General features: G+C 41.7%; 1 protein-coding gene across 1 annotated transcript in view; it reads left to right on the forward strand.

Annotated features, from left to right (window-relative positions):
* LOC115482408 (adherens junction-associated protein 1-like) overlaps positions 1–20,025 on the forward strand; it is a 192,383-nt gene that overhangs the window by 99,658 nt on the left and 72,700 nt on the right. The gene's annotated exons all lie outside the window — the stretch shown is intronic.

Below are 20,025 nucleotides of genomic sequence, written 5' to 3' on the forward strand. Positions count from 1 at the left end.
AAATGATCAAACTGATTGAAATTGTACATAAATATATATCTGTATATGCATATATAAATACATAAAAGTCTAAACAAAAACCCAATACAATGCAAAATATAAAGGACGATGCCAAAAGCATCAGTCTTTCAAAAAATAATAATTTTTATGTTTAGTTGTATAATTTCATATGTTAACATGCCATCATGGACTATCATACATAAAATATATGTGTATATTAGGAAGCACAGTTAGGAGATCCGTCAGCTAGCACATACGTAAAGAGTACAAAAGCAAGGAAATTCAGCCACTCGACATATAGGGCCAGATTCTATATAAGGCACTGTTATGGAACACACTTAGATTTCGGCACAGAATGCTAGGCGCGACATATAGAATCCAGGGGATAATGCATTTGCACAATTTAGGCTGGTAAAAAAGCAGACCTGAGTTATGCATATGAGCAACAACATGGTTGTTTCATATTTACACATTCAGTGGCACCATTTTAATGACTGGTACCATTGAATATACACCAAGTCACACATACAACGCTCCCCCCCCCCAGAAGAGAATGGGAGACGAGCCTTAGGAGATGAAGCCCTTACACTGTTTTCTTGATCAAAGTCAAATGGATAAGTTATCCATATAGCAGGGAATTCTATAGATTGATGCCTCCAATTAGGTGCCCAGATGCCGTGCACTGGGCACCGATTCTATAATGACATCTGCGTACCAAGATGCTGTTATAGAATACTAATGTAAGTTCTCATGGGTGCCTCAGTTTAGTCATGACCATTAATGCCATGTCAATGGAAGTTGTAAATGGGTGTGTCTACATGCACCAAGTGATGCACTTGACTGATAATATTCTATTAATTACATATGTCACTTGGAGAAACACCCATGACCCACCAATACTCAGCCTACGTATACAACCCCTTGCTGTTATTCACTATAGCACTTAGATGCTGCTTTAAAGAATAGCACCTAGTATACATTTATATATAACTACCAATTATTGATGTGCGACAGTGGCAGGAACATCAAGGCCCCAAATTATAGAATTACCTCCATAAAATCTAATTTTAGATAGGATATGGTGAGGGGATTAAGACGTGTCAGGATGTGGAAAATTCCCATTGTAATTTGAAAAGACTGTGCCAAATGCAGAACCTCTTGTAAAATATATGGACTGTATATCTATGTCCTTCCATGTCCCACGGGGGTATTGATTTTAAAAAGCATCATATACGGAAACATTGTGCATGGGTAAAGCTACTGACAAAATCCATCCCCCTCATCCCTTGACGTCCCCTTGGCATCATCCTTTTCCCATTGCCCCACACCCAGCATCAAGTCTCACTCCCTGACCCCCTCCTTAACATCCATCTCTCACTCCTCAACCTCCCCTAAAATCCATCTCCCACCCCTGATTCCCTCCTCTACATCCATTGCCTACTCCTGATGGCCTCATGATAGACCTTCCAGCCCCAATCCCCTCAATAGATTAATAGATTTATTTATTTATTTAATTTAATTTATTTATTTAGAAAAATGTGATATTCCACCCTTCGGTAAACCATCAAGGCAGTGTAGAATATTAAATCAGCAGATAAAACAATATATAAAACCAAACATACAAATAAATGACTAACTTGCAAAGTCCATAGAAATTGCATTTCCCATGAAGATCATGAAAAAAACCATGAACAATTCTAGTGGTTAGGACAGCAGACTGAGATGCATGGAAGCTAGGGTTAAAATCCAATTTTTTCCCACTCCTTGTGTGACCTTAAGAAAGTAAACTCACTGTCCATTGCCTCAGCTTCATTGGAAGGTCTTTGGGGCAGGAAGCAATCTACTGCAGTTCAATGTCACTAGCAATGAGCTTGGGTTTGGTAAGGCAAGTACATAAATCTGAAATTTCATATTCATATTTCAACTTGATTTGATATACTATAAATAAATTAACTTTAGGTGCCCTATTATAGAATCAGAGAGTACACTAGAGAGCGACCAAAAACTGCTTTTTTGGGTTTCAGCCAAAACTGAATCTGAAAATGAAATTTGTTGCTCAGTTTTGGCCAAACCAAACCCGAAAATTGAAATCAACTGCTATGGCCCCTAATCAGTGCTATGGCCCCTCCCTACCTCTGCCCTTGAACAGGAGTAGCATCCCTCTCAGAACCACCCCCTACCAGTACCACCCTCCCACCCAAATGTAGGCTCCCCTGGGCCACCTTACACAAGTGTGGCAGCAATTTTGAGATTGGAGCTGGCATGAGCAGGAGCTCCTGCCCCATCTTCACCACTAGACCACAAGTGAGAGAGGAGGGGGTGTCCATGAGTAGGACTACTCATTCAGCGGGGTCCAGGAGAGCCTACTTCAGTTTGAGGGTGATGGGAGCTACTTTTGTTTTTGGGGGGAGAGAGTAGAGGCTACTTCTGTTTGGGGGAGAGGGCTTGGAGGCTGTTTCTGTTTGAAAGAGGGAGCAAAGGAGCTATGAGACACAGCACTTTTCAATTTCAACCGAAAGGATACTGTCATTTTCAGCTGAAACCAAGGCCAAAACAAAGCCAAATATGTATTTCAAGCCAGTTTCCGCACTGAAACTGAAACCAAAATTTGGTAAGTCTCTAGAGTATACATGTTGACATACCTTTTCTATCCTTTAATAAGATATGCTAGATTGGGGGGGGGGGGGGGGCATATTACACTTTCCTATTTGATGTCTGAAATAACCTGTTTTAATTGTTGCTATACAAATTAGCCTTCAGCTATTTCTTTCCTGCACGCTGAGATAACAGACCTAAAGACACCATCTCAGCTCTCAAAGTACATTTCAGAAGTAACTCTGAACTGATGGTGTTCTTTGGCATGCTAATGCAAGCTCTTTCTTAAGTTTTGCTCTGAAGTTTGACCTCTTCATGAATGAGACTGATTTCAGTACATTTGTTTCAGTGCATCAAACAGTTCCTTAGAATCTGCACAATTTTTTTTTCTTTGTACGCTTTTGTGGTTACTTTTAACGGCTACATTATTAATCTTGTGGTATGCCTGTATTTTGTATGATTAGTTTAATTGATATACTTGGATTAGTTTTACTAATATTCTGTGCTCTGGTTTTACAACCTGTAGGTTCTTCACCACTTGACAAAACACAGGAAAGAGACCCACTTTTATTTATTTAAAGCCCACACAATCTACTATTATTCTAAGTGGAGAACAACTTTAAGAACATAAGCGGTGCCCTACTGGGACAGACCAAAGGTCCTGCTCAGCGTTATTTATTTGTTATATATATTTGTATCCCACATTTTCCCACCTTTTTTCAGTGTGCTGCTGCAGCTAAGAAAGCAAATAGAATGTTAGGTATTATTAGGAAAGGAATGGAAAACAAAAATGAGGACGTTATAATGCCTTTGTATTGCTCCATGGTGCGACCGCACCTCGAATATTGTGTTTAATTCTGGTTGCTGCATCTCAAAAAATATATAGCGGAATTAGAAAAGGTGTAGAGAAGGGTGACAAAAATGATAAAGGAGATGGGACGACTTCCCTATGAGGAAAGGCTAAAGTGACTAGGGCTCTTCAGCTTGAAGAAAAGGCGGCTGAGGGGAGATACGACAGAGGTCTATAAAATAATGAGTGGCATGGGACGGGTAGATGTGAAGCATCTGTTTACGCTTTCCAAAAATACTAGGACTAGGGGTCATGCGATGAAGCTACAAAGTAGTACATTTAAAATGAATCGGAGAAAGTTTTTCTTCACTCAACGTGTAATTAAACTCTGGAATTTGTTGCCAGAGAATGTGGTAAAGGTGGTTAGCTTAGCAGAGTTTTAAAAAGGTATGGAAGGCTTCCTAAAGGAAAAGTCCATAGGCCATTATTAAATTGAATTTGGGGAAAATCCACTATTTCTGGGATAAGCAGTATAAAATGTTTTGTACTTTTTTGGGATCTTGCCAGGTATTTATGGCCTGCATTGGCCACTGTTAGAAACAGGATGCTGGGCTTGATGGACCTTTGGTCTGTCCCAGTGTGGCAATACTTATGTACTTATGTCCATCAAGCCCAGTATCTTGTTTCCAACAGTGGTCAGGCCAGGTCACAAGAACCTGGTAAGATCCCAAAAGAGTAAAACAGATTTTATGCTGCTTATCCCAGGAATAAGCAGTGGATTCCCCCAAGTCCATCTTAATAATGGCTTCTGTGCTTTCCTTCTAGGAACCTTGCCAGAACTTTTTTTAAACTCTGCTAGGCTAAGTGCTTTTAACACATTCTTTGGCAAAGAATTTCAGAATGGGTAGCATTGAGTAGGTGAGCCCACTTACACCAAGTCAATAGCATACATCAATGCGGCAATTTAGAATGAAATGGCAAAATATTGTAAATCACACTAATGCACTTAAGTGCACAGTGATTTACAATATTTTGCCATTTTTGTTTTTACGTGTGAATATCAGGTGCAGGTTAAACTACAAAAAAAAGTATCATGGAAGATACGATATTAATAGCACTTGGGTGGTTTTTTGCAATTTATACAAAAAATAATAAAAAGACCCTTTAAAGAGTAACCCGATGAAAGAAGTGCTATACCACCAGCTAGCAGCACTATTGTCTGCTTAAAAGAGTGGGTAATATCTGAGGGTACTCTATAAAAATATATGATATTCATCAATGGCTAGCTGCACTATTATAGGCACGTGTATTGGACATGCGCAGATCCATTTTTCAGCGCGTCTGCAGAAAAGACCTTTTTTTGGGGGGCCAAAAATGGACACGCAGCAAAATAAAAATTGGTGTGCATCCATTTGGGGCCTGAGACCTTACCACCACCCATTGACTTAGCGGTAGGGTCTCACACATTAACCAGGCAGTAATCGTCAGCGTGCGTACACTGTCGAATACTGCCTGGTTGGTGCCACATGATAGAAAATCAAAAAAAATATATTTTTTTTTTACATTTGTACCCCGCGCTTTCCCACTCATGGCAGGCTCAATGCCGCTTACATGGGGCAATGGAGGGTTAAGTGACTTGCCCGGAGTCACAAGGAGCTGCCTGTGCCTGAAGTGGGAATCAAACTCAGTTCCTCAGTTCCCCAGGAACAAAGTCCACCACCCTAACCACTAGGCCACTCCTCCACTGTTGCTACTATTTGAGATTCTACATGGAATGTTGCTATTCCACTAGAAGTCGGCCCTTGCAGATCACCAATGTGGCCGCGCAGGCTTCTGCTTCTGTGAGTCTGATGTCCTGCAGGACGTCAGACTCACAGAAACAGAAGCCTGCGCAGCCTTCTACATGGAATGTTGCTAGTGGAATAGCAACATTCCATGTAGAATCTCCAATAGTAGCAACATTCCATGTAGAATCTCCAATAGTATCTATTTTATTTTTGTTACATTTGTACCCTGCGCTTTCCCACTCATGGCAGGCTCAATGCGGCTTACATGGGGCAATGGAGGGTTAAGTGACTTGCCCGGAGTCACAAGGAGCTGCCTGTGCCTGAAGTGGGAATTGAACTCAGTTCCTCAGTTCCCCAGGAACAAAGTCCACCACCCTAACCTCTAGGCCACTCCTCCGCTGTGCATATTGGATGCACGTAAAAATTCAATTACTGCCCCGGGGCACATGGTAGCCGGATGGTAGTTCCAAATTGACACATGTTGAACGCGTGTAGGTGCCTATGCGCTTTAGTTACAGGGCTCCTAATAGAGGTAAAACATTTTTTTTTTTACCCTGTGCATGGCTTCGATAATAGTTCTCCTAACGGCAGCAGCCTTCAAATACAGCCCAGCGATACCTATAGTCCTCTGTAGGTTGTCAGTATGCTGAATCTCCCACCCCCTAACCCCGTGCTCACCAAAAACGACCGCAACCAGATTTGTGAAAACATCCGTGAATTTTATCCACTCAGCATTGGAACAAATTAAGGACTGCTGAGCTATTGCTGGAAACAAAGTGTATAGACAACCAAATATACGGTTATTTTTCTGGGTGGTTACTCTAGTTTCATTCAGTGCAATTGATGAATGAGTGCCTCTGTTTATTCTAAATTATAGCAGCCAATGAGTAATTACTGCAAATCCCTCAAATAGGTACTATCCTTGCCATAAAAGTATATATATATTGTTCCATAACAATAAAAATGACCATTTGGCTTCTTTGCTAGATTGTTTTGCCAGCAAAGCTGCTCTTTCCTCTACTTTATCATAGTCACTGAACATCATTCACATGAAAGAGATTTTTTTTCAAAGGTTATTATACACATAGAGAGGTTTTGTGTGCAACAAAAGACCAAATTGACAATTGAATTGGTCGATTTGATCATCTGAAGTACAAAAGTCCTGCTTCCCTGCACAGTGACTGAAATTGTTTAAATTAAATAGGTCCTTAAGGTCTTATTTAGCTCTAATTCCCCAGGGATTTACAGAGTTTTTCAGTCCTCATGTAATGTACACGTTCCACAATGGCTTCACAATTGAAGATTTATGTATTTTAATTTGTTTATTAACTTTTAAATTTTAACAAGAGTACACTTGTTTTGAAATACAGACATAGTTACTTTCATATAGTCATAATACAATTTTTTAAAGCAAAGAATAATCTAAATATCAATACCATAATCTAACCATTAATAACAAAATAATTCTACTGCCTTAGACCCCATTAACGAAAGAAGGGGGGGCGATGTGAGTTAGAGAAGATGATAAAATACAATTAACAAAGGTAACTAGGCGGCGTAATTCTCCCATATTTATTATTGATGTTATTTCAGTTGTTTCAAGTCCAGAAATGGCTTTAGATGATCAGGTGAATAAAAAGTTTATTTAACCTGTCCCAGTTTAACAATACATTTACAGGGATAAGCTAGAAAAAAATGTACCGCCTATTTCAAAAGTTCTTGATTTCAGTGCCAAAAAGGCTTTCCTTCTTTGCTGGGTCGATTTTGTCACATCGGGAAAAATCTGCATTTAACTCCACCAAAACAGGTTTTCAAGTTTTTAAAGTAAAGTTTCATAATATTATTCAAATCCTGTTCAAATATTAGAGATACAATCAAAGTAGACCGAATTGTTGTTTCGTCCAAAGATTGTTCAAGTATGGCCGAAATGTTGTTTAAATCCAAGTTTGTATTCCCCACTTCTTGCATTTTCCCTTCTTCTCCTTTAGGATTAGGAATACAATATAATTTGTTTACAGGGGGAATTGCTTCGTAAATTTAACCTTCTGTTGTGGTTCTCAATCTGTTCAATTCTCCTACGAGTGTCTGTATTGTCTTTAACCACAGTTTGTTTAAATTCATGCAAATCATCCACATTTCTTTGGAGAGTCAATCATTTCCCAGCTATTTCTTCTTTTACCGAGTCTACTTTTAAATTGAATTCTTGAAGTTTAGTGTTAAAGACGCTGACTTCGCCCGATGTATGTTGAGGAGTTGAGTCGATTTTATTCAATTTCATCCAAATCATCTCTAGGCTTATCTCCTTTACTTTCTCTGAGGCTCCTACCTCAGTCCTTGGCATCTTCTGCAGCGATGCCGGACCCTCGCTAGGAGTCACACCCGAAACACTTCCGGTAGGGTGTTGCTCTCCTTCTAGGACTTCTGCTGACGCCGGGCAAGGAGGTTTCAACATTGGTGGAGAGAGGGATACTTCATCTCCCAGCAGGGCCCCTGCTTCCCCGGACAGCCCCGCTATGGGATCCACTTCCCCTGTACTTTGGGAGACAGGCGCGAAGAAACGATCGAGACCCGGTTGGTTCGGTTGGTTCGGTTGGTTCGGTGTAGAAGTCGAGGTAGGCGGGGGCACTACTCTTATCAACCCCTTTCTCTTTGAATGCAGCATTATATTTCGAGGAAATAGTTATTTTCCAAGTCGGGTGACGAGAGCGTCTCTCAGCACATCTTGTTACGCCGTCATCTTGTTCGCCCTGCCACAACTGAAGATTTAAGTTTTCTTTTCTTTCTTTTTTTTCACATTCATTTTATGCTCTGGAGCAGCAGGTTGCAAACAGTTAAAGCTAGTGCCATCTTAAGCCCTGTAAATAAAATATTCTATTTGACAGGTAGTAATCCCAAGGGGATGGTCACTTAACTAGAAACGATGGCATGGCAAACGGTTAAATAAAAAGAGCCTAGCATTCTGCAGGACTTATCCCTTCAAAGTTAATCTGTAACTTTAGAACAGCCATTCACAGTAACCAGAGATACCTTGCTAAATCGAAGCAACACACCTAGAAACCCAAATTGTTCCCTCTTGTTAATCAGATACATGTTGCTTGGTACATGAACTGTTATAGCTGCTGCTTACGGTTTCACCTTTCGCTCTGTGGAAGATGCCACATTTGTCTTCATGAAAGCACGCAACAGTCATGCCACGGTGTTGGGATGAACTGCTACTTCGTTCAGGTCACCACAGCGCTTCATTCCTACCTTCTTTCTCCTAGGGGCCCTCTATGTTTATTCCACAGGCTTTTCAAAAATTCCATTGCCACTTTTGTCTCCATGAACTCTTCCAGAAGGATCTTCATGGTGTACACAGCCATTTCTCTGGGAAAAACATTTCCTGACATTTTAAAAAATCTTCCCTCTTGGAGTTTCACAGTATTACCTCCAATTCTGCAATTTCTCTTCTGTTGAAAAAAAACGTTTGCCTCTTGTGCACTTTTATGGGTATTTAAATGTTCCTAGCATACCCTCCCACCTGCTTCTCCTCTGGGGCTTACGTATTTAAATCTTTCAGTATGATCACATATGGCTTTGGTACAGATTCCACACCATTTTGGTTTTCTTTCTCTGAACCCCTTTCTGGCTTATCTCTGTCGTTTTTGAGATACCGCCTCCAGGCATGAACACAGCATTCGAGGTGAGGTTTCACCGGTGACTGTGTAAAGATTGCCACCACTTCTTTCTCCTGGTTATGCTGCTTCCTATATGTCCCAGCATCTCTCTGGCTCCAGCCACTGTGTCATTAGGGTGTTTTGCTACCTTGAGATTATCAGACATTGAGGGGGTCTTTTACTCCTGCAAGTATTTTAGAAAAACCTCTGTGCTGGCAAAGTCTTTTCTAAAATACTGCTTCATCCTGACCTGGACATCTCACTTCCAAGGTGTTTTGCTACCTTGAGATGATCAGACATTGAGGTTTTTTTTTACTAAGGCACGCTAGCGTTTTTAGCACCCGCTAATTGGTAGAGACACCCATAGGAATACATTGGCATCTCTAGCATTTAGTATGTGCTTATTTTTAGCACGCGCTAAAAACGCTAGTGTGCCTTAGTAAAAAAAAAACCCTCAATGTCTGATAATCTCAAGGTAGCAAAACACTTTGAAATCTCACATGCTCGTCCCAACTTCTCCTTTATCACCCCACCTGCTTACCTATCCCTATCCTTTCTCTCATACCTCTTTTATCCCATTTACCCCTTGTTCATTTGTCCTACCACATACCTCCTTTGTTGATTCTGATACTACAGATTGTATTCTCTTGTTACTATGTAAGCCGCATTGAGCCTGCGATGATCGGGAAAGCGCGGGGTACAAATGTAATAAATAAATAATCTCAAGGTAGCAAAACACCTTGGAAGTGAGATGTCCAGGTCAGGAAGCACTCAATTCCAGCAGTATTTTAGAAAAGACTTTGCCAGCCCAGAGGCTTTTCTAAAATACCTGCGGGAGGTCAGGTGTAAATGGCCGCACGTGTAGCAGAAGTAGCCATTTTTAGGCTGATATTCAGCCCACGGCAGCCACTCACTGCCGTGAGCTGGATATTCAGTGCCAGTACCTGGACAGGGGCTGATACTGAACATCTGGATCTATTTCAGCTGGCGGCAGCTAACTTTTAAAGAAATGCTTTCTATTGCTGGCTAAATATCGCCTCCAATACTTGCGTATTGTAGAATACAGTGGATTGGCTTTCATAATACTAATTGCATTTATTTTCTTTTTGTGATGATGCTCGATGGGGTGGTTATCAGTGCTGGTTGATGGTGTTTGGGGTTGGGAACGTATCTTGTGATACTTACAGCTCAGGATAGTGGCATTGCCAGGCCTTGGACTGTTAATCAGACAGAAACATAGTATGGCTTTGTTCTCTGAAATACAGTGGTGCATAGAACTGTAGGTATAAGGAGCCAGGGGCAGAGCCATGGGTGGGCCAAGGTGGGTAGCCATGGACCCACTATTTTGGAGTTAGGTCCACTTAACTCAGTGGCTGTATTATAGGCCGATAATAGGAGAACTAGAGGCAGTATCAACATCTGCTCTGCCTATTGCTCACCCATGTTAACCTTTGACCCCACTCATAAATCAGTCCTGGCTATGCCACAGTCCAGAGCTAATGATCTACTGCAGATCTACATAGTAACTTAGTAAGTGAGGGCAGAAAAAGACCTGTACGGTCCATCCAGTCTGTCCAACAAGATAAACTCATATGTGCTACTTTATATGTATACCCAGTGGTGTGCTGGAGCCGGCTCGCACAGAATAGGAGCCGGAGGCAACTTTGGAGACTATGGTAAGGTGCCCCAATCCCGCACCCCAGCCCTACTCCCAACTATGACTTTCAGGTTCAGCTGTCCCTCTATTGCTGAGACTGGCTGTGTGCTGCCTTCCTTCTTCAGCCATGTCTTGTCTGTCCCCTTTTACACACTGGAATGCCTCAGTCTCAAGTCTCTCCCCTTCCACGCCCTCCCCCCCCCTGTGTTTTGCCTGGTGCCCACCAAATTGCCTTCACTTTCCAGGCATGTCTCTGTCCCCTCCGCACCCCTCTCTCTCCCATGTTGTTACCCCACCTTCTTCTGCTTTCCCTCCCTGTTGATGCCACCAGAGGAAAGGTAGGGGAAAATTGATTTCTTTTTTTCTATAGACAATTCCTTTGTAAACCTCAAAGAATAGGCTATATTTTTAATTTAACAGTCAATTTTCCTCTACTTTTCCCCTGGGCATCCAACTTATTCCCAGGAAGCAGCATGGGGATGCGGGAGACTTTTTGACCAGTCTTGGTTTGGAATTTACTTCCCAAAGCAATGTGGGATATGCAGTCCTGATTCTACCTGTTGAAAAATTCAGTGCTGCAGGTCCCATAATACATGAGTAAATAAGTTTGTCTGAAATGGCTTGACATGTGAAACTGGGTAACTAAGATCTGCTTCCCCGTGAACTAGTTAAGTTGCAATTTTTTTTACTAAAAATCTGGGAGATGGGGGGGGGGGGGTTGTTGATCCTTGATCTATGTTTTCTATTTGTGATTTATAAACAACAGTAGTTACATATTATTCCTTTTCATACTAAAACAATGTAAATATAACTGTTTGAGGCTTGTGTGGATGGGGAAAGAGCTCACGGGGATGGGGCTCTTTTTTGGCCCTGATATTGTGGAAGTGATTTTTTTCCTTTTATATATATGAACTGCCATACTCATAAGATTTCTATATTTTGACATCTGGGGTATTTCAGTAAATTCTGTTTTAGTGCTGCCATTATATTCACAGGCTTGAAATATTCTTGGTGCTAGCTTCTGTTCCTTATGGCAGAATGGTGTTTGAGTGGCCTGGATGTTAGATTGGAGCCAGGGCTCTGCTCTGTAGTTTTGACCATTCTGACTTGTTGCTGGGCATGAGTGGATGGAGGGGAGGGCAGGGGGGAGAGGAGGGTTGCTGGACATGGATGGAGGGGAGGGAAGAGTGAGGAAGGAGATGAGATGAGGGAAACGGAAGAGAGGAGAAAAACTGCACATGGATGAAGAAAATAGGCAGAAGCTGAACCCACTGGACAGTCAAGTCTGCGTAGGACCCAGCTTTTACTTACGGATGTAGGGCAAGAAATGAAGAACAAAGGCGAAAAGTAAAGAAATAAATGGAAAGGAAGCCCTGGAAACGGAGTTAAGAGGACAGATAGCAGCAGAATCAGAAACTGGGCCAGCATGATCAGAAAAACAAAGTCACCAGACAACAAAGGTAGAAAAAAATCATTTTATTTACATTATAGTGTTTGGAATATGTCCACTTTGAGAATCAGGTGCTCAACATTAAAAGTTTATATTTATTTACTTATTTATGGCATTTTATCCCACATTAAACATGAATTAGATTGGAACCTGGGATCATTTAATTTTGTTTTTCCTGGCGTAATGCATTGCCCCCACCCCCCAGGCTCTCTCCCCGGCTATAGCCAGATCTGCAATTTGGGGGGCGCAGAGGTGGACCGGGGAGAGAGCCTGTTGTTAAATATTTACCAGCACACCACTGTGTATACCTGACCTTGATTTGTATCTGCCATTTTCAGGGCACAGACCGTAGAAGTCTGCCCAGCACTAGCCCCACCTCCCAACCACTAGCCCTGCCTCCCAACCAACAGTGCTGCCACCCAATCTCTGCTAAGCTTCTGAACAGGATTCCTTTATGTTTATCCCACGCTTTTTTGAATTCTGTTATTGTTTTCATCTCCACCACCTCCCTCGGGAGGGCATTCCAAGTATCCACCACTCTCTCCGTAAAAAAATACTTCCAGACATTTTTCTTGAGTCTGCCCCCCTTCAACCTCATTTCATGTCCTTTAGTTCTACTGCCTTCCCATCTCCAGAAAAGGTTCATTTACGAATTATATCACCCCTGTTTCTCCTTTCCTCCAGGGTATACATGTTCAGGTCAATGAGTCTCTCCTCATATGATCTGTTTTCAATAGCTTGCAAAGGATGAAGAAACAAATTGTAAAACTTAAACTAAGAAGTCCACATTGCTGATTATTCTCACTTGGCCACTTTTTGCTGTTAAGCAAGGGGGGAAAACACAGGAAAAGCTGACAATATGTTTGAGCCATTAGTAGCAAAATTCAATGTTCTCAAGGAATGGTTAGTATTCTGTTGCTGAACAGCGAAAGGTGATTATAGTTGATGTCCATTTCAGCAGCATCTGTGGTTGTGCATCTGAATCCATGATTTTTTTTTTCATCTTCAATCAGGCTTAATGTGAAAAGAGGAATTAGAAGTGCCCCTTCGTGAGTATCTAATCATTTGTTATGTGCATGGTTAGAATATCAACTATACCCCTTTGAGACTGATGATGCTTTGAATTTAAAAATTCACTTTTAGTTACATTATTATCACTTTATAATAAGCCATTATAAACAGTGAAATAATTAACGATACTGTGAATGTCCCAGAGACTAAGGATATGCAGCCTCTAATATTTTAGCGTCATTTTGCTTTCTAAAAAACTGTCATCAATTTATTCATTTATTTCATTATTCTATAAATTCTATTTTACACATAAACCACAGGGTTCTATATATGGTGCTCAAAATTGTACATGCACGTTTGGGCATGCGCTTAATTTAGGTGCGCAATTTGAGTAATGAGCCAATTAGTACCAATAATTGGGTGCTAACAATCAATGATCGATGCTAACGGGAAACTATTTGGGTTTACATGTGCATCTTGCTAAGCACTATTCAATAAAGATGCAGAAAGAAAACTGAAAAGGGGCGTGGTCATGGGAGGAGCATGGGCGTGTCAGGGGTTTTCACTAAGGATGAGCGCACTATTATAGAATTTGGGGCATCTGTGCCTTATTGACTCATGAGGATTTACACCAGGTTTCAGTTGGTGTAAATCCTTGCACCCAAAATTGGATGCCGATCCTGACACTATGCACTATTATGTAAATGGTGCCCAACTCAGAGCGCTGTTCATAGAATAGCACTCAGTGATCACTTTTTTTGGGCTGCCATTTACAGAATCCAGGCCAAATGGGGATAATTTTATAAAGTTTTATTTTCTACAGGTAAACCTTATTTCATCTATGGCCAGTGGCGTAGGAAGGGGGGGCGGTCCGCCCCGGGTGCACGCCGCTGGGGGGGGGGTGTCGGCTCTGCTGGTTCCCTGCTCCCGCTGCCCCGGAAAACAGGTTACTTCCTGTTCCGGGGCACAGAGAGCAAGGTACCAGCAGAGCCGACGCAGCTCCCAGCGACGTGCACTCGGGGCGGATCGGCGTTCCCGCCCGCCCCCCGCTTTCGTATGGCAGTAAGAATGTGCTCTGGGGGGGTGCATACCGAGGGGTGTGCACCATGCTGCACCTGGGGGGGTGCGCAGCGGCGACCCAACCTGGGTGTCAGCCACCCTCGCTACGGCACTGCCTATGGCAAAGGGCTCTTAAAAGCTTATCCCATTGTATAAGGGGTCCTCTTAGTAAGCAGTGGCAAAAAAATTGCCTGTGGTAGTGCGAGTACTTGTTTTTGGCAAGCGCAGGCCAGTTTTTACCTCATCGGGGAAAAAGGGCTTTTTTTCAATGGGCCAGGAAAAGGGCCTGCGGTAAAACTGAAACCAGCGCGTGCCTATTTATGGCCTGAGCCTGTAACGCCCACCCATTGATCTAGCAGAAAGGGCTCACACGCTACACACGTGGTGACCGGTCGGCATACACCAACTGCCGATTAACGCTGGAAATGCTGCGCACAGTAGGAAATTTTTTTTTTAAATAATTTGTCCCAGCGCTATGTGCACACGCCAAATCCAAAATTACCGCTAGGGGGGGGGGAGTGCGCTAGTGTGGCGGTAGTCTCATTTTGGCTTGCTCTGCATGCATGTAGTGCCTACCATGCCTTTGTAAAAGGGCCCCTTAGTGCATAAAAATACATATAGTGAGCGAATGGCACATTCTTTTACGCAACTCATTATAGTTTGGGTGGAATGTGGTCAGGGTAATGACGTACATGTATATCTGCACTGCATTTAGAGGGCTTTTTATTGAACTTTTTATTGAGTGGAGGAGTGGCCTAGTGGTTAGAGTGGTGGACCTTGATCCTGGGGAACTGGGTTCAATTCCCACTGCAGGCACAGGCAGCTTCTTGTGACTCCGAGCAAGTCACTTAACCCTCCATTGCCCCAGGTACAAATAAGTACCTGTATATACTATGTAAACCCCACAGAAAGGCAGCATATCAAGTCCGTTCCCTTTCCCTATTTCAGATACTACATGGAATGTTGCTACTATTGGAGATTCTACGTGGAATGTTAATGTTGCTATTCTCTAGCAACATTCCACGTAGAAGCCTGCCCTTGCAGCCGCGCAGGCTTCTGTTTCTGTGAGTCTAACGTCCTGCACGTACGTGCAGGACGTCAGACTCACAGAAACAGAAGCCTGCTCGGCTGCAAGGGCAGGCTTCTACATGGACTGTTGCTAGTGGAAGAGTGGCCTAGTGGTTAGAGTGGTGGACTTTGGTCCTGGGGAACTGGGTTCGATTCCCACTGCAGGCACAGGCAACTCCTTGTGACTCGGGGCAAGTCACTTAACGCTCCATTGCCCCAGGTACAAATAAGTACCTGTATATAATATGTAAGCCGCATTGAGCCTGCCATGAGTGGGAAAGTGCGGGGTAAAAAAAAAAAACTTTAGTGTGCACTAACAGATTTAGCTTCCATTAAATTCTAAGGGGTCCTTTTCTTAAAGGGTTACTGTGCAGCACGCCACGCAGCAACCCAGAATTACTGACGGCCCAACAGAGGTGCCGGTGGTAGTTCCACCCCCAACGTGGAATTATTTTCTACCATGGGAAACGACACATGGCAAAAAGAAAACTATTGCCCAGTGGTAGTGCTGTTTTGCTTTGTGATACCCACGTGGTAGCCCTACTGCCTTTTAGTGAAAGGACACCTTAGTTATAATCAAAGCACTTTTCAAATTGATAACATCAATGTGGAATTCTTAATGCAAACACTCCATGTAGGACATAATTAGCACATTGAGGGACCCTTGTATAGAGTGGCGGTAGTTCCGCCCCTAGCGCACACCATTTCTCGTCGAAAAAGAACCCCCCCCCCCCCCAGAAATGGCTTGTGCAGCGATAACCCGGCGGTAATTGGGTATCACTGCGTGCTGTCCAGTTACCGCTGAGTTATTACGGGAGTCCTTATCACCATCTCAATGGGTGGCAGTAAGGACTTCCTGACACATGGCCATGCGGTAAGAGTTCTCTTACTGCATGGCCATGTGTGCTGGGGGCTTTTTTTACCCACTGTGATAAAAAGGGCACTAGTGTGCAGGAAAAATGGTCCCTGCCACTAGCGCAGGGCCCTTTTTCTCGCAACTTGGTAAACAAATAAGTACCTGTATACAATATGTAAGCCGCATTGAACCTGCTATGAGTGGGAAAGCGCGGGGTACAAATGTAACAAAAAAATAAAAAGGACCCCTTGAGAATTAGTCATGAAAGTGAAGTTGTGATTTCTTGTACCAAGTAGAGCACTGCTGAGCCCGGTACTCGGACCAGGTTCCGTTTGGCGGCTGGACAACCCCGGGTTTCACCTGCACTGACCGCTGTTCCCCAGAGGTTGAGCCCCTGTGTTCCTAAATCTGTGTGCCAGCATTTATGCCATGCTTCCCTTGGTATAAATGGACGTGCGTAGTTTTAAGCGCTATGGTATCAACTAAGCATATTCTATATACTGCACCTAAATATAGGTGCCACTTGCAGAATACATTCTGCACAGAGCTTTCAGGTGTCATATCTAGAATATGGCCCTTTATGCATATTTTTTAGAAATCAAACAAAATAAAACATGGAAAAGAAAATAAGATGATACCTTCTTTATTGGACATAACTTAATACATTTCTTGATTAGCTTTTGAAGGTTGCCCTTCTTCTTCAGATCGGAAATCTGGGCAACCTTCAAAAGCTAATCAAGAAATGTATTAAGTTATGTCCAATAAAGAAGGTATCATCTTATTTTCTTTTCCATGTTTTATTTTGTTTGATTTCTATTGATTACCTTTAAAAGTGGACTAACACGGCTACAACACCTCTCTACCGCATATTTTTATAAATGCTTTGAGGTTTTTATAGACATATGTTGATGTTGGGAATTGAGGAACTTACATACCGTCAATGGTGCACCTTCTCTGATTTTTAGGGTTGTTTTTTTACTCCTAGCCATAAATGAGCAACTTGAAAAGTGCTTTGATTATAATTAAATGCAAGAAAGAAAGAAAAAAAAAAGTGTTTCTTTAATCAATTATTTTTTAGAACGTTACTGTTATCACTGAGTAGGCCTTTAGTTAAGTTGGATTTTGTCCGTTGATCGGTCTACCAAAAGATCTCTACAATTTTGGTAGTAAACACAAGATTTAACCACACACTACGCCCAGACTTACCACTGCATCATTTTCTCATTTGCTGTTTGCAGGTGGTGTGCTAATGTTGCCATTAGTGCATGGTACCTGCAGAAAGTTTATGTTGGAACACTTACCAGCTCCTATTTAGGTGGTAATGCTGTGACAAAATGGGGCCTGTGGTAGCATTGGCAAGTATTTTTGATAAATGTTCAAGCCCCCTTTTTCCCACAGCAGATAAAGGCTGCTTTTTTAAGGGAATGGCCATGCACTAATTACAGGAATTGGTGAATGGCCATTTCCAGGGGGAGCCCTTAGTATATCTATGTAAGTAACGGTAAGAGCTCCTGCACTAACCTGGTGGTAACTAGGCAGCACTCAGCACTGCCCGATTACCACCAGGTAAGCTCCGGCATTTGAAAAATACAAAATATTTTTGTAGCACTGGAAATGGCACCCACTGGGGATGGGAACTACCACTTGGATCCTGTGGTAGCCTGGCAGAAGTCCCAATGTGATGCATGGTAAAGGAGCAGTAGGTCTACCACTGCTTTGTACAAGGGCCCCTAAGTGCTCTTGCATGTTAATCCTGTGTTAGCTAGTTAGCACATGCTAAGAGCATGCTAGCTGGTTAACTCTTCCAGGCCTATGCTCTACCCATGACACACCTCCTGTTAAAAATATATATTTTATAAATATATAAATATATAAATATATATATATAAAAATATATATCGGTAATGTGTAGTTTAGCACACACAGATAGATGAAATACCATAAAATGGTTTAATGCATTTCTGCAGTAGCCTATTTGCATGAACCAGCCACTCATTAAGGGCTTAATAATCTTTTGTAAAAAGGGTTCCTATATGATAAATAAGGGGTTATACTTACTCTGTTGGGTGGTGGAGCCCACTCTTTTTGTTTTGCAGCTGTTGCACATTGGAGTGAAGGTGGAGAGAGTGGGAAACATTTTGACGTCTCTTCGTGACAATTTTCTTTATCAGAACTCGTGGGTTTTAAGAACCACTGGCTTTCTAAAAAATCATCACTTTGGAACACTGTTAGAGCCAAGAAAAACAATACATCCTGAACAGAGGAAGCCAGTAACTGAATGACTAATTGATATCTGGCAGATAAAAGTTGATAAGTGTGGAAATGAGCTTTTCCATAACCACAGACACTAATTACAATCCTCTTGTGACAGGACAGAGCATTACCCTTCCATATGTACCCATATAGCTGCCTATAGTTTCTTTCCAAAAACATATTCCAAGTTATTTGCCCTCTATTATATTACTATCATGTATTCCATTGCCATGCAATCCAACATCCTTCTTTAACACCAAATGTCTATTCTCGTCTCATTTTCATTATCCATGATGCATTGTAAGCCACATTGCGCCTGCAAAGAGGTGGGAAAATGTGGAATACAAATGCAATAAATATAATATGCATATAACATTTTAGTTCCCAGGAAAAAAAAAAAAACAATCCCAAAGTGATTTAGTAGTTACTAACAAAAATTCTACTATGGCAAAGGTGTTGGTTAAGGTGCTAGATCGGCACTTTTAACTAACTTCTAATCTCAAAGTAGAACTCCTATAAACCATCATTGACTTAATTCATTCAAGATCTTTTTGAACATTTGAAAAGTTCTGTTGTGAATTTGAGGGGACCATAGCACAGCATCTCTGACAGAGGAGCTGACCATGGTGCTGAACAGCTTGGGCAGAGAAAAAATGATTGGAGAAAGGATAGGGAATGCTGGATATGGGTAAGAAGAGGAAATACAAAATATGCTTTAATAAAAATATTGATTAAATGATTGTGACTATTCACATCTGAGGATAAGTGGCCCAAGCACAGGTTCATAATTATATTTCTTGAGGGCCACAAAGTGAGAAGACCACGAACAATCTTCATGCAGCATCACAAAGGACTGAAAAAAGTAGTTTTCAGGGTCAGCTTAATTTTTTGAGCTCACTAAGGACTAGTATAATTTTTCTGACAGTCTATATCTATGGGGAAACATGTTGAAACAGGCCCTAAACAGTATTTATATATAAAATAAGAAAAAGAAAATATTACAATGGGAACAATGTGCTCTGTCTTTGATGTTTCTGATAGCTGCTTTGACATAGACACTGATGCTACATTACCTGAACTATATCCCCAAAATTCTATAAATGGTGACTAAAATTGTGTGCTCAAATTTTGTTGCCACCCAATTTGGATGCACAATTTAATTGAATAATGAACCAATTAGCATTGACAATTGGGTGCTAATAATCAGTTATCCCCTCAACAAAAAAGTAGACACAATGTTCACTTGAACTTATTGTAAGGGGGAAAAGTCTCATATTGTCACTGGGACATGAGTGTGTAACTTTTTTGTCGAGTGTATTACTTTGACGGTAGTAGACAATTGGTGAGCCTGTCATGTTTTAAATAATCGATTATCAACACCAATTGGCATTAATTGAAATTTACATGTGCATTTTTAGTCACAGGGATCAATGTGTGAATTTTACGCGTGGCTCCAAAAATGAGGCATGGTCACAGTAGGGTCAGGGACATTCCTACAAATTATGCATGTTGTTATAAAAAGAAGGGGGATCCACGCCAAATTTAGATGCGAGAATTTACACCAGGGTTTACCTGGTGTGAATCCTCATGTCTAAAGTTAAGCACTGATCCTAGCACTAACCCCAATTGTGTGTACAACTTAATTGATTAACAAGCCAATCAGTGCTAATAATTGGTATTTAACAACCAATTAGTGGCACTAATTGGCTTTAATTAGAACTTATAAACACAACTTTCTAGGTGTATTCTATAACATGGTGCGCATAAATTCTAATGTGCACAGTTGAAAAGGGGGCATGACCAAGGGTGTGGAATGGGCGGGTTGTGGGTAGGCCAAAAATAT

Source organism: Microcaecilia unicolor, chromosome 13, assembly GCF_901765095.1.
Source record: "Microcaecilia unicolor chromosome 13, aMicUni1.1, whole genome shotgun sequence".
Classification (NCBI taxonomy): Eukaryota; Metazoa; Chordata; class Amphibia; order Gymnophiona; family Siphonopidae; genus Microcaecilia; species Microcaecilia unicolor.